Source organism: Miscanthus floridulus, chromosome 3, assembly GCF_019320115.1.
Source record: "Miscanthus floridulus cultivar M001 chromosome 3, ASM1932011v1, whole genome shotgun sequence".
Taxonomy (NCBI): domain Eukaryota; kingdom Viridiplantae; phylum Streptophyta; class Magnoliopsida; order Poales; family Poaceae; genus Miscanthus; species Miscanthus floridulus.
In genome coordinates, this window is record NC_089582.1 from 89,714,689 (window position 1) to 89,733,097 (window position 18,409).

At 43.4% G+C, this 18,409-nt stretch overlaps 1 pseudogene; it reads left to right on the plus strand.

Annotated features, from left to right (window-relative positions):
• LOC136546083 (uncharacterized) overlaps positions 1–15,820 on the plus strand; it is a 93,286-nt pseudogene extending 77,466 nt beyond the window's left edge.
• Positions 15,821–18,409: the final 2,589 nt, after the last annotated feature.

Consider the following 18,409-nt stretch of genomic DNA (forward strand, 5'->3'; position numbering starts at 1 on the left):
TTCCACAACCTTGACTAGTAGAGGGAGTAGAGGTTTCCTTTGCCTTAGAGGGATTGAGTTGCTATCCCAAAGAATGCCATATTGCAGCTCAAGTTCTTTGTGCTTTTCATCCAAGTCACAATACTTTTTCTTGAGAACATTATTTGATTTCTTTGTAATAGCATGGTCCTCTTGCTCTTTGGTCAAAGCCTTGTTCAAGGATTCCACCTCACTTCTCTCTAATACAAGAGCTTCTTTGCTAGCAATGTAGAGATCCTCTTGTTGAATAAGAGTCTCCTCTCTAGATTCTAGCTCGGCTTGGACACTCTCTAAATCCTCCATTAGCTTAGTGATGAATAATTTGGTCTTTCCATCCAAATTTTTAGTTATTTGGTCAATTTCTTCATCACTAGAGCTATCATAAATATCACTACTAGAGATATCACTAGGAGGTGGAGGAGGTTTGGCCATCGATTTGGATTTTACCTTCTCACCCTTTGCCATGAGATAAATGTGAGGGGAGTAGTCATCATCGGACATGTTCTTGAAGAGCCTTGGTGTAGGGGATGACTTGTGAATAGCAATGGTTGCAACCTTCTCATCCTCTCCACTTGTTCTCTCTTTAGCTGAGTCCCATTCATGCCCAATGTGAGCCTCTCCCATGTACTTCTTGCTCTTTCTATGGTTGGCCTTGTCCTTCTTGTATTTGTTGTCCTTGATCTCATATGGACACTTGGCAATGAAGTGATTGGTACGACCACAATTGTAGCATGTCCTCTTTTTCTTGTTTGGAAACTTTCTCTTCACTACCTTGTAGCCTTGCTTCTTTAGCCCCTTGCAAAACCTCTTCATAAAGAGAGAAACATCATCAACCTTCTCATATTGATCATCATCATTTTCACTTTCACTTGAGGATGATGTGGTTTCTACTCTTTCTTGGACTTGCTTGATTTCTTTGGGCTTGCTAGTTGAAGCTTGCTTGTTGATCTTGGACTTGCTTGTAGAGCCTTGCTTGCTTGATTTGTTGGCCATAAGAGCTACATCCTTGATCTTGATGCCTTCTAGCTTTGCTTGCAATTCTCCAAGCTTCTTCCTCTCATTTTCTTCTTCTCTTTGCATGTCAAAGGTCAAGATCCTCCCAAGTACATCATTTGGTGTGAAGTACTCAAACTTCTTCTTGTCTCTAATTAGAGTCACTATGGTCTCATTTCTAGATGAATAAGCCTCCAACATAATCTTGAGAACTTTGTGATCATCTAGCTCATCACAACCGTAGCCTCTAATCTTTCCCACCATTGTCATCAACCTATCAAACATCTCTTGTGGTCCCTCTCCATCTAAGATTACAAACCGGTTTAGCTTCGACATCAACAAATCAATTATTGCATTTCTCACTTTATCAACCCCTTCATGTGCTAGGTGCAAAGTGTCCCATATTTGCTTGGTAACATCAACCCCAATCACTCTATTGTAATGATCACCATCCAAAGCACTAAGCAACACACTTGTGGCTTGACCATTGAGGAGAATGATTCTCAAATCTTCTAGTGTTGGGTTTTTGGGATCAATCGGTGGCTCAAATCCATTGTAAACAATCTCCCAAATGTCGGGGTGAAGACCTATAAGATAGGCTCTCGTCAAGTGCTTCCACTTGGCAAAGTTAGTCCCATAGAAATGAGCTAGCTTGCCCATGGGTACATTGATGAAAGACCTCCAATCATGGTTAGTCATAGGCATAGAAGAATAGTTAAAGGATACGGTGGCATATTTGTTGTTGCTGGCTTTGCCCTTTCCTTTCTTCTCCTTCTTCCCCCCTTTGACACTTGGTAGGACTCATCATCATCTCCATCTTTGGAACTACTTGATATGTCACTTGATGATGCATTTGTTGCCTTCTCTTCTTCCTTCTTCTTCCTAGCTTCTCTCCTTTTTCTTCTTGCTTCTCTTTTGAGCTTTCTTTCTTCTTTTCTTTGCTTCTTGTCTTCTAACCACTACTGCTATTTCTTCTTCTTCTCTCTTGCTTCTCTTTTGAGCTTTCTTGCTTCCTTTCTTTTTCTTCTCTTGTCATCATTGAGAGCTCTTTTGGCATCGGTAGCCTCAAGATGTGGTAGTGTGGTGTTGCTTGCTGTCGACACAATCAACTCGCTGCTGTCGGTGTAGTGCAGATCAACCCGCTCTAGATTGACATCCACCGGCTTCACACCACTAGTTCCTCCTCCGAGCTCCATACCTCACACGGTGAAGTGCACATGAGGTAACCTGCTCTGATACCACTTGTAAGATCTCTGGTTAGCCTAGAGGGGGTGAATAGGCTTGTTAAAACAAAACTTGAACTTTTGTCAAATGCAACCCGTGGCACTGCCAAGCCAGAATAGTGGCACTGCCACACCTATAGACAACTTCATGATGTAATTCAAAATCTATAAAAAGAAACTTGGATCCAAGAGGTTACTAAGGTCCCTGTAGGTATATTGAACATAGATCGATAGTAAGAAGTGGTAGAAACACCATACACAAGTAGATCAACCTTAAACCCTAGAAATCACCTCAACAACAATATAAATCACAAGAATGCAAAGCAAGCATAAGGTGACAAAATGATTTATCCTATGGTTTAGCTCACCACTAAGGCTTGCCCAAGTCCACATTGTTGAGGTTAGCCACTAAGGCTTAGGGCTTTCCAACCCTTCCTCATTATCAAGTCAAGAGACTTAACTCTTGAGATGATGGGTGAGTTTACTAGCTGCAAGAGTTGGTTACAAACCTCCTAGGGTAGCCACACAAGTTGGCAAGATCCACAGGTGATGCTCTAGCTAGCTAGGAGCCAAGCTCTAATAGTAACAAACACAACCGCTGGCCAAAACGTGAACCAAGTGCTCTTTAGAGGTTAGGAATCAGTGGATCTGCTCTCTAATCAAGTTTGGCACCTTTTTCTCTCAAAGATTGATGGAGAAATCAATGGAGAAACTTAGGAGCTTAAGGTCACCAATGGAGGAGAGAGAGAGAATTACTTTTCTATTTCTGCACGAGCTGAATGGTTGGGGAAGAAGAGACGTTGGGGACAAAGGGGAAAGGTATAAATACCCTCCAGCCCCCAACAGTCACTTAAGTCATGGCAGTGCCATGGCTCAAGTGTGGTAGTGCCTCTCTCTAGGTGCAGCACTGTAGCACCAGACAAGACAGCAAGGGTAAGAGTGAAGTGTTCGATGTCTTGGCTATGAAACTGAGGATATATGTGTAGGATTGAGCACTTGGTAGCACATGTTAGCTTAAGCAGTGTGTCCCCCTTTATAGTATGGCTTTTTCTATACTCAAATTCAAAATATAAAAGAATTTAAACCTCCTTTGAATTTGAAGCCATCAACATTTGTAATTGGGGCTCCTCCATTTCGTATAACATCCTCGATTATAGATTCCTGCTTGTCATCTCGACAAATCTCATTAGTCGTCTAATTGCATGGTCATTATCAATAAAACCCACAATTAGGGCTTGATTGCACTTTCACCATCACTCAAAGGTGAAGTGGAAGTGGAAGTGCTACAAGAAGGGTTAGTGGGAGCAACAACAATGGGCTTATAAAAAGATTCATCAATAATATCATATGTTAGTCCCACATCACAAAGACACAATCACTTGCTCCTTCTTGGCTTCCTCCTTCTTGACTTGCTCGATGAGAGACGAGTGAGCCTTTTTAGGCTTAGAGTGAGCTTTGTCAAGCTTCTCATGGGCTTCCATTAGCCTCTCATGAGTGGCATTGAGCTCATCAAAGGATTGCTCAAGAAATTTGACTTTCTTGCGCAATTCTTTGCACTCCTTTCTCTTTATCTCAAAGCAAGTGTGCACTTGCTCACACATGTCCATGAGCTCCTTCTTGGTGTACTCCTCCTCATCATCATCATCACTCCTACAAGCATCACTTTCACATTCATCAACATCACTCATATCATATTTTACCTTAGTAGGCTTTGCCATGAGGCATGTCGATGGAGTGTCGAAGATGGAAGGCTTGTTCTTGATGGCGATGCTTGCTAGTTCTCTCTTGATAGATTTATTACCATCATCACTAGAGTCATCACTATTCGAAGAGCCATCACTATCCCAAGTGACCACATAGCCTTCACCCTTCTTATTCTTTTGGAAGGTCATCTTCTTCTCTTTTTTCTCCTTCTTTTCCTTCTCCTTCTTGAGGGTCTCATTTTCTACCATTAGTGAGGCATCACAAGTGAAACCATCAGTAGGATCCCTGATTAGCCTAGAGGGGGTGAATAGGCTTGTTAAAACAAAACTTGAACTTTTATCAAATTCAACCCACGGTATTGCCACACTGCGGCACTGTCGCACCTGCAGACAACTTCGTGATGTAATTCAAAATCTATAAAAGGAAACTTGGATCCAAGAGGTTACTGAGGTCCTAGTAGATATATTGAACATAGATTGACAACAAGAAGTGGTAGGAACACCACACATAAGTAGATCAACCTTAAACACTAGAAATCACCTCAACAACAATATGAATCACAAGAATGCAAAGCAAGCACAAGGTGACCCAATGATTTATCCTGTGGTTCAGCTTGCCACTAAGGCTTGCCTAAGTCCACATTGTTGACATTAGCCACTAAGGCTTAGGGCTTTCCAACCCTTCCTTGTTCTTAAGTCAAGAGACTTAACTCTTGAGATGAGGGGTGAGTTTACTAGCTGCAAGAGTTGGTTACAAACCTCCTAGGGCAGCCACACAAGTTGGCAAGCTCCTTGGGCGATGCTCTAGCCAGCTAGGAGCCAAGCTCTAATAGTAACAAATACAACCACTGACCAAAACATGAACCAAGTGCTCTTTAGAGGTTGGGAATTAGTGGATCTACTCTCTAATCGAATTTGGCACCTTTGTCTCTCAAGGATTGATGGGGAAATCAATGGAGAAGCTTAGGAGCTCAAGGTCACCAATGGAGGAGAGAGAGAAAAGCACTTTTCTATTTCTACATGAGTTGAATGGTTGGGGAAGAAGAGAGAGACGTTGGGGAGGAAGGGAAAAGGTATAAATACCCCCTAGCCCCTAACGATCACTTAAGTCATGGCAGTGCCTCTCTCTAGGTGCGGCACTGTCGCACCAAGCAAGACAGCATGGGTAAGAGTGAAGTGTTGGTTGTCTTGGCTATGAAACTGAGGATATATGTGTAGGATTGAGCACTTGGTAGCACATGTTAGCTTAAGCATTGTGTCCCCCTTTATAGTATGGCTTTTCCTATACTCAAATTCAAAATATAAAAGAATTGAAACCCCCTTTGAATTTGAAGCCATCAACATTTGTAATTGGGGGCTTCTCCGTTTTGTACAACATCCTCAATTATAGATTCCCTGCTTGTCATCTTGATGAATCTCATTAGTCCTCTAATTACGTGGTTATTATCACCAAAACCCACAATTAGGGCTTGATTGCACTTTCACCATCACTCAAAGGTGAAGTGGAAGTGAAAGTGCTACAAGAAGGGTTAGTGAGAGCAACAACAATGGACTTATAAAAAGATTCATCGATAATATCACATGTTAGTCCCACATCACAAGACACAATCACTTGCTCCTTCTTGGCTTCCTCCTCTTTGACTTGCTCGATGAGAGACGAGTGACCCTTTTTAGGCTTAGAGTGAGCTTTGCCAAGCTTCTCATGGGCTTCCATTAGCCTCTCATGAGTGGCATTGAGCTCATCAAAGTATTGCTAAAGAAATTTGACTTTCTTGTGCAATTCTTTGCACTCCTTTCTCTTTATCTCAAAGCAAGTGTGCACTTGCTCACACATGTCCATGAGCTCCTCCTTGGAGTACTCTTCGTCATCATCATCACTCCTACAAGCATCACTTTCACATTCATCATCATCACTCACATCATATTTTACCTTGGTAGGCTTTGCCATGAGGCATGTCGATGGAGTGTTGAAGATGGAGGGCTTGTTGTTGATGGTGATGCTTGCTAGTGCTTTCTTGATGGATATCTTGTCATCATTACTAGAGCCATCACTATCCAAAGAGCCATCACTATCCCAAGTGACCACATAGCCTCCACCCTTCTTCTTTTGGAAGATCATCTTATTCTCCTTCTTTTCCTTCTTATCCTTCTTATGCTTCTTCTTGTCATCCTCATCATTGTCACTATTGTAGGGACAATTCGCTACAACATGATCCGGGCTCTTGCACTTGTAGCATCTCCTCACATATTCCTTTTTGTGATCTATTCTCATTCTTGCACCATAGCCCTTCTTCTTCATGAACTTACCCATCTTGCGCACAAAGAGAGACATGGCCTCATCATCAATGTCACTAAGATCTTCATCATCACTTAATACTTTCTTGGACTTGCCCTTGTTCTTGGATGATGAGCTAGCCTTGAATGCTACACTCTTCTTCTTCTTGTCTTCATCTTCCTTCTCGTCATCCTTGTCAACCCTCTCCCTTTACACATGGTATGTCTCTTAAGTCATGCATCACCTAGTACTTGGTTAGGGGTGATCTCCTTCAATCCTCCTCTTATGATGAGCAATCTCAAATCTCAAATCTTGGAGGTAGACACATCAAGAACCGATGAGATACATCATCATCATTGATCTTCTCACCCAATGCCTTCATATCAATGACAATCACTTGCAATCGATGGAACATCTCTGAAATGCTCTCATCGTCCTTCATCTTGAAGCATGTCAACTTGTCCTTGAGAATATACAACTTGGCACTCTTTACCGTGGGTGTGCCCTCATATGTTTCCTCCAATCTCTTCCACACCTCATTAGCTCTATCACAATCCTTGATTTGCTCAAATACCTTGGAATCAATGGCATTGTATATGGTGTTGAGAGCCATTGTATTGTGTTACTTGTTGGCCTTGTCTTGGTTGGTGTAACACCCTAGAATTTGCAATCTTTAAAATAGTAAATTTGATTTATTTATGTTATTATGTGAGCATTTAAAATATAGGAAACAAATAATTTTTATAAAACTAAAATCAAATATAAGATTAAGATTAGCTACAAGTGATGCATACATGCTGTTGCATATTTATTTTTGTGATGAATGGTTTTGATTCAAATTCCAAATGAATTCAAAATCTAATTAAAAATGAAATTTGGAAAATCATTGGAAAAAAAAAAGAATTCTTTTTCTCTTCTCCCCCTCCTTCCTTGTTTTCGGCCCCTCAGCCCAACATCCGCAGCCCCAGCCTAGCAGCCTCGCGCGTCAGCCGTGTCGGCCCAGCAAGCTCCGTCAGCCTAGCTCCCCTTCTCCCTGGCGCAATCGCCGCGCGCCTCGGCCGCTCGGCCCAGCGAGCCGTGCTAGCCCAACCGGCGTGCCTCCTTCGCTCTCAGCCACTGCCAGCTAGGCCCGCTGGTCAGTTCTTCCCCCCACCTTCCTTCGCGCGACTCAGAAACCGCCCGCGCGTGTGCCTGGGCAACCGCCGCCCACGCCCGACCTTCTCGCGTCGTGGGAGCGCCCCTCCCCGCGCCTGGCCTCTTTAAATCAAAGCCCGCACCCGAGCCGCCCCCTGCTGCCCCTCTCCACTCCGTTTTCGCCCTCGCCTCTGAGTTCGTAATTGCCGCACGGAGGAGCTTCGCCGACACCGTCCGCCGTCTTCTCCCTCGCACGGACCGTCACCGCCGTGCATCGCCGTCCTCCTTCTTCCCCGCGGTGAGAACCCCCCGTCCTCCCTCTATCTCCCAGTACCTCTATTTTCTCGTTTCTTGGCTTCTCGAGCCTTGGCCGCGAGCTCCGCAAGCCATGGTCACTGGCCATGGCGGCCACCGTGCTACCCGCCGTTCCCGGCCGCCGAAATGGCATGGCCGCGACCCCCCTTCTTCCCCCGCGCTCACCGGTGCCCTCGGATGTCCATTTGGTGAACCCTAGCCCCTAACCGCGCGCGACCGAGTCCTTCACGCCTCCGGCCATGGCGCCTGGTCGCCGGTGACACTGTTCCAGCCGGCCTTCCCTCCCTAGGCCGATCCTAACCGCCCATTGCGAGATCAACGGCCAGGATTAGAAGTTACCCCTTCGCGTGGCTATTTTGCAAAAGAGTCCCTGGACTTTTCTAAGTCCTAACCCACAGCCCAAAGCGTATTTCCCCGAATGCGCAATCTCGATTGGAAAGCGTAAACTCCACGGCTTAAGTCAAAAATACATTTTTAGTATTTACAGAAATGCCATTTGAACTGTTTTGCTTATAAAATTATCGTTTTAGCTCCGAATTGATCCATTCAAATCGCGTTAGTTTCGTAATTTCATAAGCTACATGTTGGAGCTACTGTTAGTCAAGTTTGGAACTTTTTAATTTCATGATTAGATTTAATTAAATATATGGCTATAGGAAAACCCGTTTAAATCATAACTTTCGCATTTTAGCTCCGTTTTTCGTGAACTTCGCGTTGACGTGATCGTAACGAGATGTAGATTATGTTTACAAACATTTTATCTTGTTTTCAATACTGTTGGTGTACTGTTCTAATGATAGAAATGTTTGCTTTGCATGAATACTTTTGGAATGTTGTATGTTGCCGTGTTGGTCGCGTTCAGACGGTGAGGAAAACGTTGGAGACCAAGAACTCTTCGACGACCAGTAGGACCAGCACGAGTTTGTGAACCAAGGCAAGTATAACATGGGCCTTCCTTGATGTCCTATTTCACTTTAAATCAACTACTCATTTGCATGTGTCTAATTTTGATACCCGTAAGGACATCCTAGTGATTGTTTATCCTGTTCCTTGTCTCCTATGGGTTAAATGCATATGGGTAGATTGCTAGTGCTCTAACTAAACTTGATATACACAATGATGAATGATTCTATGGAACAAAGTGAGTAACATGATTTATAACAACTGTTCCATACGGCGAAAGTGCAAATGACCTTTGTTCATGTTGCTCCTAGCCCTCCATAAGGACTTATCTATCGGCAAAAGCTGGGACTGACAGTGCAACCAGGAGAGTCATATGGCTCTGACTTTAGCTCAGTAATAGGATCTTTTCTAGCTAGTTAGAGGTTACCTTTTTGGCGCAAATGGGGCTTGCCACATTGGGTATAGGGCTACCTCTGTTCCTATGAGTATAGCCGCGATGGATATGTGCCATAGGAAAGGGGGGTTCCTACATCTGCCTACCAAGGAAACCTAGCAGCTCTAACTTGTTAGGGAAACCTATGAAATGGCTTCATAGTGTACCCTACCCGCTTACCTTGGTAGTGACATGGGAGTAATTAACCCAGGCATATGGGGATCACGACTTGCGGTGAATGTGCACCACCTCTGCAGAGGGTAACAAACTGTTATAACAGCCGTGCTCACGGTTACAAACGGCCCAGAAAACTCACAGAATAACTGGATACTTGATGATGATCTTATAAAGTTGTTTAATGATGATATATGGTACACATGACTCTGATATATGTTCTTATGGGAATTAAATGGGAGCTTAAGCAAAACTTGATAATACTTGAGAATAAAAGTTTGACCTATTAAAAATGCTAACTGCAGTAAACCAGAGTCTATCCTTTTTGAGCTTCATAACCCTATGTTAGCTTGCTAAGTACGGAATGTACTTACACTTGTTTATTTTCTTTACTTGTATAAAAATCTCGGATGGGTAATAGATGACAACGGCTATGAGGATTTCCCGGAGGATTATTAGGCTTGTGGTCAACCAGTTGACCTTCCCCGTGATGACACCCACGAGAGTTTTATTATCTTTTTATTATTCCGCTGTGATGTATAAGACTAAGTTTTATTATAACTCTGATGTATGAGACACCATGATGATACTTTATGTAATTTGTCAGCTTATGTGTGTGATTGATTCCTAGGCGCACACGAGTTTTGTGCATTCAATTTTATCCTTAAAATTGGGTGTGACAAATTGGTATCAGAGCAGTGTTGACTGTAGGACGCAAGCCTAGTAGAAACTTATCGTTTTTAGGTTTAGATGTTGCTACAAAAACCCTTGCTCTATGAACCTTGATATTTTCTTCTATACTATATCTCTACCTTTGCTATTCATCTCTACCTTGGTGCTTATTTTAAAGTCTTTGTTCTCATCTTCACTCCTTGATCTGATATGCTTTTAGAACTTCTCCTTACCACCTTCTTGCGTAATCCTAAGATGAGTCTTCAGATTATTACCCCTAGCACAATAAAAACGATAGTATCACAAGTTGAGTCAATGATTGAATTGTGCATCTTTATTGATTGTCGAATTGTCATTATGCTTATAATTGTTTTGAATTTTTATAATGATTGCAATGATCTTGTTGGGTGTTCCCACAATTTCATTTAGTTTATAGGCCTAAGTTATAAGGATCAGTGCAATAAATAGTTGGGTTATGGTTTTCTTCTCCTCTCTTGATCTTGTCTTTTCAGAGCAGTCTACACTCTTCGATTTATATCTCTATTCATGGACAACCAAAAATCATGAGCAAATTCTGGACACTAGAACACTTCAATATCTTTCTCTGAGCGCAAGAATCAGCTTGAAGGCTATGTTGGTTATGGAGATACGGAAATCGCAAGGCGATGCATCTGTGCTATTGGAATCTAGAGTAGTTTCTGTTGTGTACTGTTTTCAACCAAGTTAACGGTAGAATCTGGAAAAGTGTTCTATAAGGAAGTTGTGGAGAATTTTATAATATTTCCAACGGTAGAAGCTACAAGTTCATTAGATTAACAGAATGGGAGTTACATCTGTTATACTGTATGGCTATTTTCGTCTCGCGAGGAATTTCAGGTTTCTTGCCCATACACAAGAGTCTCATTGGGATGTCAGGACATCGTGATAGTAGTTAGATCATCTGGAAGAAGGTGCAAGTTATCCTTTTTGTGTCCCCTAGTCTATCTTTTCTTAAGGGGGGTAGCCAAGTTGAAGAATCTGTAAGATGAAGTAGCGTACGTTCTAGTTTGCGCAGCGGAAGCGTGGTGGTACCCAAAGAAGTGGCTTATTCATTAAGTCAACTAAGGAAGCGTGAGTTGAACTACCTAGCATATTATCTGGAGTTATCCATTATGAAGCATGGAAGTAATATCTTATTGGAAATAAAAGTGACATATAGGAGGATCATAAGAGTCTATAGGACATCTTCACTAAGGTGGTCTTGAGCTTGTGAAATCCTTGTTGGAATGAAAATTGAATATGACTTGGAAAAGTGCTATCGCCTAGAGAAGCAAAAGTCGTTGTTGATGTCCTTAGCAAGAGAGAGTTATGCTAAGAAAATTCGAACAATACCAAGGACTAAGAATTGTATTCCAAGTTTGAGCAACTTAACCGGAATCATTCATGTTTTGAAGATTGGTGGAAGAAATTTCCTTCTAACCAAGAGATTCGTCAAGACTTCATCGGAAGGTGGATATTTTGAAGAGAATTGGTATTATAGGAAAGGTGGCTTAGTGATTGGAGTTACCTAAGGGTTGTTCAAGGTACCTATCAGAATCTTGAAATCAATTGGGCAAGTTACTTGGAGAAAGATCAACATGTATGCAAAGTAAAGTGGGATCCCTATCAAGACGATGGAACTACACGATGAAGTAAAGAAGAATCCAAATGCGGAGAATCTGCATCTCTTTTGTCGACGTCTTCCGAATCTCGAGGACGAGATTCATCTTAAGGGGGGTAGAATTGTAACACCCTAAAATTTGCAATCTTTTAAAATAGTAAATTTGATTTATTTATGTTATTATGTGAGCATTTAAAATATAGGAAACAAATAATTTTTATAAAACTAAAATCAAATATAAGATTAAGATTAGCTACAAGTGATGCATACATGCTGCTGCATATTTATTTTTGTGATGAATGGTTTTGATTCAAATTCCAAATGAATTCAAAATCTAATTGAAAATGAAATTTGGAAAATCGTTGGAAAAAAAAAAAGAATTCTTTTTCTCTTCTCCCCCTCCTTCCTTGTTTTCGGCCCACTCGGCCCAGCATCCGCAGCCCCAGCCCCAGCCCAGCAGCCTCGCGCATTAGCCGTGTCGGCCCAGCAAGCTCCGCCGGCCCAACTCCCCTTCTCCCTGGCGCAACCACCGTGCGCCTCGGTCGCTCGGCCCAGCGAGCCGCGCCAGCCCAACCGACGCGCCTCCTTCGCTCTCAGCCGCTGCCAGCCGGGCCCGCTGGTCAGTTCTTCCCCCCACCTTCCTCCATGCGACTCGGAAACCGCCCGCGCGTGCGCCTGGGCAACCGCCGCCCACGCCCGGCCTTCTCGCGTCGTGGGAGTGCCCCTCCCCGCGCCTAGCCTCTTTAAATCGAAGCCCGCACTCGAGCCGCCCCCCTGCTGCCCCTCTCCACTCTGTTTTCGCCCTCGCCTCTGAGTTCGTAATTGCTGCACGGAGGAGCTTCGCCGATGCCGTCCACCGTCTTCTCCCTCTCACGGACCGTCGCCGCCGTGCATCGCCGTCCTCCTTCTTCCCTGCGGTGAGAACCCCCCGGCCTCCCTCTATCTCCCGGTACCTCTATTTTCTCATTTCTTGGCTTCTCGAGCCTTGGCCGCGAGCTCCGCGAGCCATGGTCGCCGGCCATGGTGGCCACCATGCTACCCATCGTTCCCGGCCGCCGAAACAGAATGGCCGCGACCCCCCTTCTTCCCCCGCGCTCACCGGTGCCCTCGGATGTCCATTTGGTGAACCCTAGCCCCTAACCACGCGCGACCGAGTCCTTCACGCCGCCGGCCATGGCGCCTGGTCGCCGGTGACACTGTTCCAGCCGGCCTTCCCTCCCCAGGCCGATCCTAACCGCCCATTGCGAGATCAACGGCCAGGATTAGAAGTTACCCCTTCGCGTGGCTGTTTTGCAAAAGAGTCCCTGGACTTTTCTAAGTCCTAACCCACAGCCCAAAGCGTATTTCCCTGAATGCGCAATCTCGATTGGAAAGCGTAAACTCCACGGCTTAAGTCAAAAATACATTTTCAGTATTTACAGAAATGCCATTTGAACTGTTTTGCTTATAAAATTATCGTTTTAGCTCCGAATTGATCCATTCAAATCACGTTAGTTTCGTAATTTCATAAGCTACATGTTGGAGCTACTGTTAGTCAAGTTTGGAACTTTTTAATTTCATGATTAGATTTAATTAAATATATGGCTATAGGAAAACCCGTTTAAATCATAACTTTCGCATTTTAGCTCCGTTTTTCGTGAACTTCGCGTTGACGTGATCGTAGCGAGACGTAGATTATGTTTACAAACATTTTATCTTGTTTTCAATACTGTTGGTGTACTGTTCTAATGATAGAAATGTTTGCTTTGCATGAATGCTTTTGGAATGTTGTATGTTGCCGTGTTGGTCGCGTTCAGACGGTGAGGAAAACGTTGGAGACCAAGAACTCTTCGACGACCAGTAGGACCAGCACGAGTTTGTGAACCAAGGCAAGTATAACATGGGCCTGCCTTGATGTCCTATTTCACTTTAAATCAACTACTCATTTGCATGTGTCTAATTTTGATACCCGTAAGGACATCCTAGTGATTGTTTATCCTGTTCCTTGTCTCCTATGGGTTAAATGCATATGGGTAGATTGCTAGTGCTCTAACTGAACTTGATATACATGATGATGAATGATTCTATGGAACAAAGTGAGTAACATGATTTATAACAACTGTTCCATAGGGCAAAAGTGCAAATGACCTTTGTTCATGTTGCTCCTAGCCCTCCATAAGGACTTATCTATCGGCAAAAGCTAGGACTGATAGTGCAACCGGGAGAGTCATATGGCTCTGACTTTAGCTCAGTAATAGGATCTTTTCTAGCTAGTTAGAGGTTACCTTTTTGGCGCAAATGGGGCTTGTCACATTGGGTATAGGGCTGCCTCTGTTCCTATGAGTATAGCCACGATGGATATGTGCCATAGGAAAGAGGGGTTCCTACATCTGCCTGCCAAGGAAACCTAGCGGCCCTAACTTGTTAGGGAAACCTATGAAATGGCTTCATAGTGTACCCTGCCCGCTCACCTTGGTAGTGACATGGGAGTAATTAACCCGGGCATATGGGGATCACGACTTGCGGTGAATGTGCACCACCTCTGCAGAGGGTAACAAACTGTTATAACAGCCGTGCTCACGGTTATGAGCGGCCTAGAAAACTCATAGAATAACTGGATAATTGATGATGATCTTATAAAGTTGTTTAATGATGATATATGGTACACATGACTCTGATATATGTTCTTATGGGAATTAAATGGGAGCTTAAGCAAAACTTGATAATACTTGAGAATAAAAGTTTGACCTATTAAAAATGCTAACTGCAGTAAACCAGAGTCTATCCTTTTTGAGCTTCATAACCCCATGTTAGCTTGCTAAGTACGGAATGTACTTACACTTGTTTATTTTCTTTACTTGGATAAAAATCCCGGATGGGTAATAGATGACAACGGGTATGAGAATTTCTCGAAGGATTATTAGGCTTGTGGTCAACCAGTTGACCTTCCCCGTGATGACGCCCACGAGAGTTTTATTATCTTTTTATTATTCTGCTGTGATGTATAAGACTAAGTTTTATTATAACTCTGATGTATGAGACACTGTGATGATACTTTATGTAATTTGTCAGCTTGTGTGTGTGATTGATTCATGGGCACACACAAGTTTTGTGCATTCAATTTTATCCTTAAAATTGGGTGTGACAGTTGGTAACATTGTCGGGATCAATGATAGCATAGTCACTCTTGGTCATATCCCACACTTGATCATTGATTGAACCAAGATACATCTTCATCTTTCTCTTCCAATAATCATAGCATATGCCATCAAAGAACGGTGGTTTCCCCCCCCCCCCACATGATTGAATACAACTTGAGCCATAATTTGACACCAAGGTTGTTAAGCCTTCAATGAAATGGTGACCACAGCTCTGATACCACTTGAAAGGTCCTAATATGGCTAGAGGAGGGTGAATAGCCTATTTAAAAATCTACAAGATCACTAGAGCAATTTGATTAGTATGACAAATAGCAAAACGCAAACTTGCTCTAGCTCTATAAGGGTTGCATACCACCTATCCAACAATTCTAGTTACTATAATCACTAGGCACATAATTGGCTAAGTCACTACCCACTAAGAGCTCTCACACTTGCTACACTAAAGAGCTCCATTAGATGATCTTAAGCTACAAAGCAAGATCTCAATTCTAGCTACACTAAAGAGCTTGCTACAACTAGTTTGTGGGAATATAAATGAGTGAGTAGGGTGATTATACCGCCGTGTATAGGAGTGAACCAATCACAAGATAAATACCAATTCAATCACCAGGAGAATATCAAAGGGCAAAAGACAACCAATTTTCTCTCGAGGTTCATGTGCTTGCTGGCACGCTAGTCCCCGTTGTGTTAACCAACACTTGATGGTTCGATGACTAAGAGGTGTTGCACAAACCTCATCCACACAATTGGACACCACAAGAACCTACCCACAAGTGAGGTAACTCAATGACATGAGCAATTTACTAGAGCTACCTTGCGGTGCTTCACCAGGGAAGGTGCAAGACCCCTCACAATCACCAGAGCCAACCATGAACAATCACCAACTCATGTTGAAGCTCCTCCGCTCCTCCAAGCCATCTAGGTGAAGTTGGAAGCACAAGAACACCGACTGAAGGCTAAGAAGGAGGCATCAGGTGACTGTTGCTCTAAATTGAAAGAAGAATTGCAAGAGTTGAAGCAAACACTTGATAATGTTGTAGCTGAACTTTGGAAACAGAAGGTGAAGCCTACAGAGTCGATTCCTAAGCCAATTCATGAGCCAAAGCCTAAGCCGAAGCAAATTGTGATCGATTATTCTATTTTTGTGGGCTTTGTTGGTGTCCTGATTGGTGTTGTGGTTGCCTGTATGTGGAAGTGAACAACTAATGTCTGTGTTAGTCAGCTAATGTGTGTGTGAGTTAGCTCTTGTGTGCCAGCATACCAACTACAAGGTTCTAGCATGAACATACAAGCTTAGCAACTAAATGGTTCTAGCATACAAGTTCAAGCATACCAATAGCCAAGATAGCAACATACCAACTACAAGGTTGTCTCAAAAGAAAACCACACTAGCATACAAGTTGCAAATTTATTACAAAAGCATATCCTAAGCAAATCTAGTCTTCATAGACCAGCCTCCCGATGCTACTAACTACAGTAGTAGGAGGGTTGGCTATAGCCTTCTTGAGCTTTTTCTTGATAGGTGTCTTCTTTTTGGGGCTTCCCTTCTTCTTCTTCTAAACTTTCTGCTTCTTGGTTTGGGAGGGTCTAGCTTCGTCTATTGGAGCTTTTTCCTACATTGGCAAGGTAACATTACATATTGTGTAGTGAAAATAGGTGAGACATTTGTATTGGACAGAAAGGTACCTTTTGTTAGCCTTGTTCCTAGGTGGTACATCTTCATCTTTCTCTTCCAATAATCATAGCATGTGCCATCAAAGAATGGTGGTTTGCCCCCCACATGGTTGAACACAACTTGAGCCATAAATTGACACCGAGGTTCTTAAGCCTTCAATGAAACGGTGACCATGGCTCCGATACCACTTGAAAGGTCCTAATATGGCTAGAGGGGGGTGAATAGCCTATTTAAAAATCTACAAAATCACTAGAGCAATTTAGCAAAACACAAACTTGCTCTAGCTCTATAAGGGTTGCATGCCAACTATCCAACAATTCTAGTTACTATAATCACTAGGCACATAATTGGCTAAGTCACTACCCACTAAGAGCTCTCACACTTGCTACACTAAAGAGCTCCATTAGATGATCTTAAGCTACAAAGCAAGATCTCAATTCTAGCTACACTAAAGAGCTTGCTACAACTAGTTTGTGGGAATGTAAATGAGTGAGTAGGGTGATTATACCACCATGTACAGGAGTGAACCAATCACAAGATGAATACTGATTCAATCACCAAGAGAATATCAAAGGGCGAAAGACAACCAATTTTCTCCCAAGGTTCACGTGCTTGCTAGCACGCTAGTCCCCGTTGTGTCGACCAACACTTGATGGTTCGGCAGCTAAGAGGTGTTGCACAAACCTCATCCACACAATTGGACACCGTCAGAACCTACCCACAAGTGAGGTAACTCAATGACACAAGCAATTTACTAGAGCTGCCTTGCGGTGTTTCGCCAGGGAAGGTGCAAGACCCCTCACAATCACCAAAGTCGGCCACGAACAATCACCAACTCATGCCAAAGCTCCTCCACTGCTCCAAGCCATCTAGGTGGTAGCAACCACCAAAAGTAATAAGAAATCCGTAGCCACAACGATCCCCAAGTGCCACTAGATGCAATCACTCAAGCAAATGCACTTGGAATCACTCAATCTCACTTTGAATTAGCAATCAAGCAAGAGAGATGAGTGGGAGGGAGTTTGCTTAGCTCACAAGGATGTCAAAGATGTCAAAGAGCCAAGAGAGATACTTTGGAGCCGACCCCAACTATTTATAGAGCCCCCAAAGAAATAGAGCCATTGCTCTACTCGGGGCTAACTAGACTTGGCTAATCAGACACACCCTAGCGTCTGGTTGCTAGCGTCTGGTCCTCGGATGGCCGCCACATGGCTGAGCTTCAAACATCACGCGTTAGATCTCAATGGTCAAGTTCCTAAGCCCGTGTTGTTAATGTTTGATCAGACATGATGGAGGAAGTCACTGGACTCGCCACCGCGTGGAGTCTGATCATTTATAGAGAGCATCCAGAGCGACGGACACGTGATCAAACGCGTAAGGTCAACGCCGACCTAGCGAGCCACAACGTTTGGTCCTCTCATAGTTCCTTAATGTGCGCAAGCCAAGCTGACGTCATGGTATGCCATGCCTCACCTAACGCAGGGCTGGTGCATCCGATCGCACCATCATGCCGCCAGCCAACAAGTGACCGAACACGCCGATTGAGCCAGGGCCAGCGTCTAGTCATTCTTCTCCACTCTCAGCCATTCAGCGCTGCATGGCTATAATTGACCAAACGCGCTCGGGGTGAGTCCGGTCACCCCACGACCAGCATTTAGTCGTGGACTTTCAGCACTTTTCCTTTTTGTAAGTCCTCAACCACTTCACCCTTGCTTCCAACTTGCTAACCACAAAGTGTAGAACTTGTGTGCACGTGTGTTAGCGTTTTTCAAAGCATTTTACAAGGGTCAAAGTTAGCACACTAGGTTCCTAAATGCATATGCAAAAATCATGTCATCTAGTGGCACTCGATAAACCATTTAGCCAAAGATTTCCCCTCTTTATAGTACGGCTATCAATCCTAAGTCACTCACACCCTCTATGGTGTCTTGAGTGTAAAACAAAAACATGTCTTATACCTTTGCCCTAATCTTCTTGGTTTTTATTTTTCTCTTTCTTCTTTTCCAAGTTGAGCTTGATCATCATCAACACATGTCCATCTTCATCTCCATGGACTTCATCACCATGCTCCATCACTTGGTATGTACCAACCTTGCTCATATGACACTCATG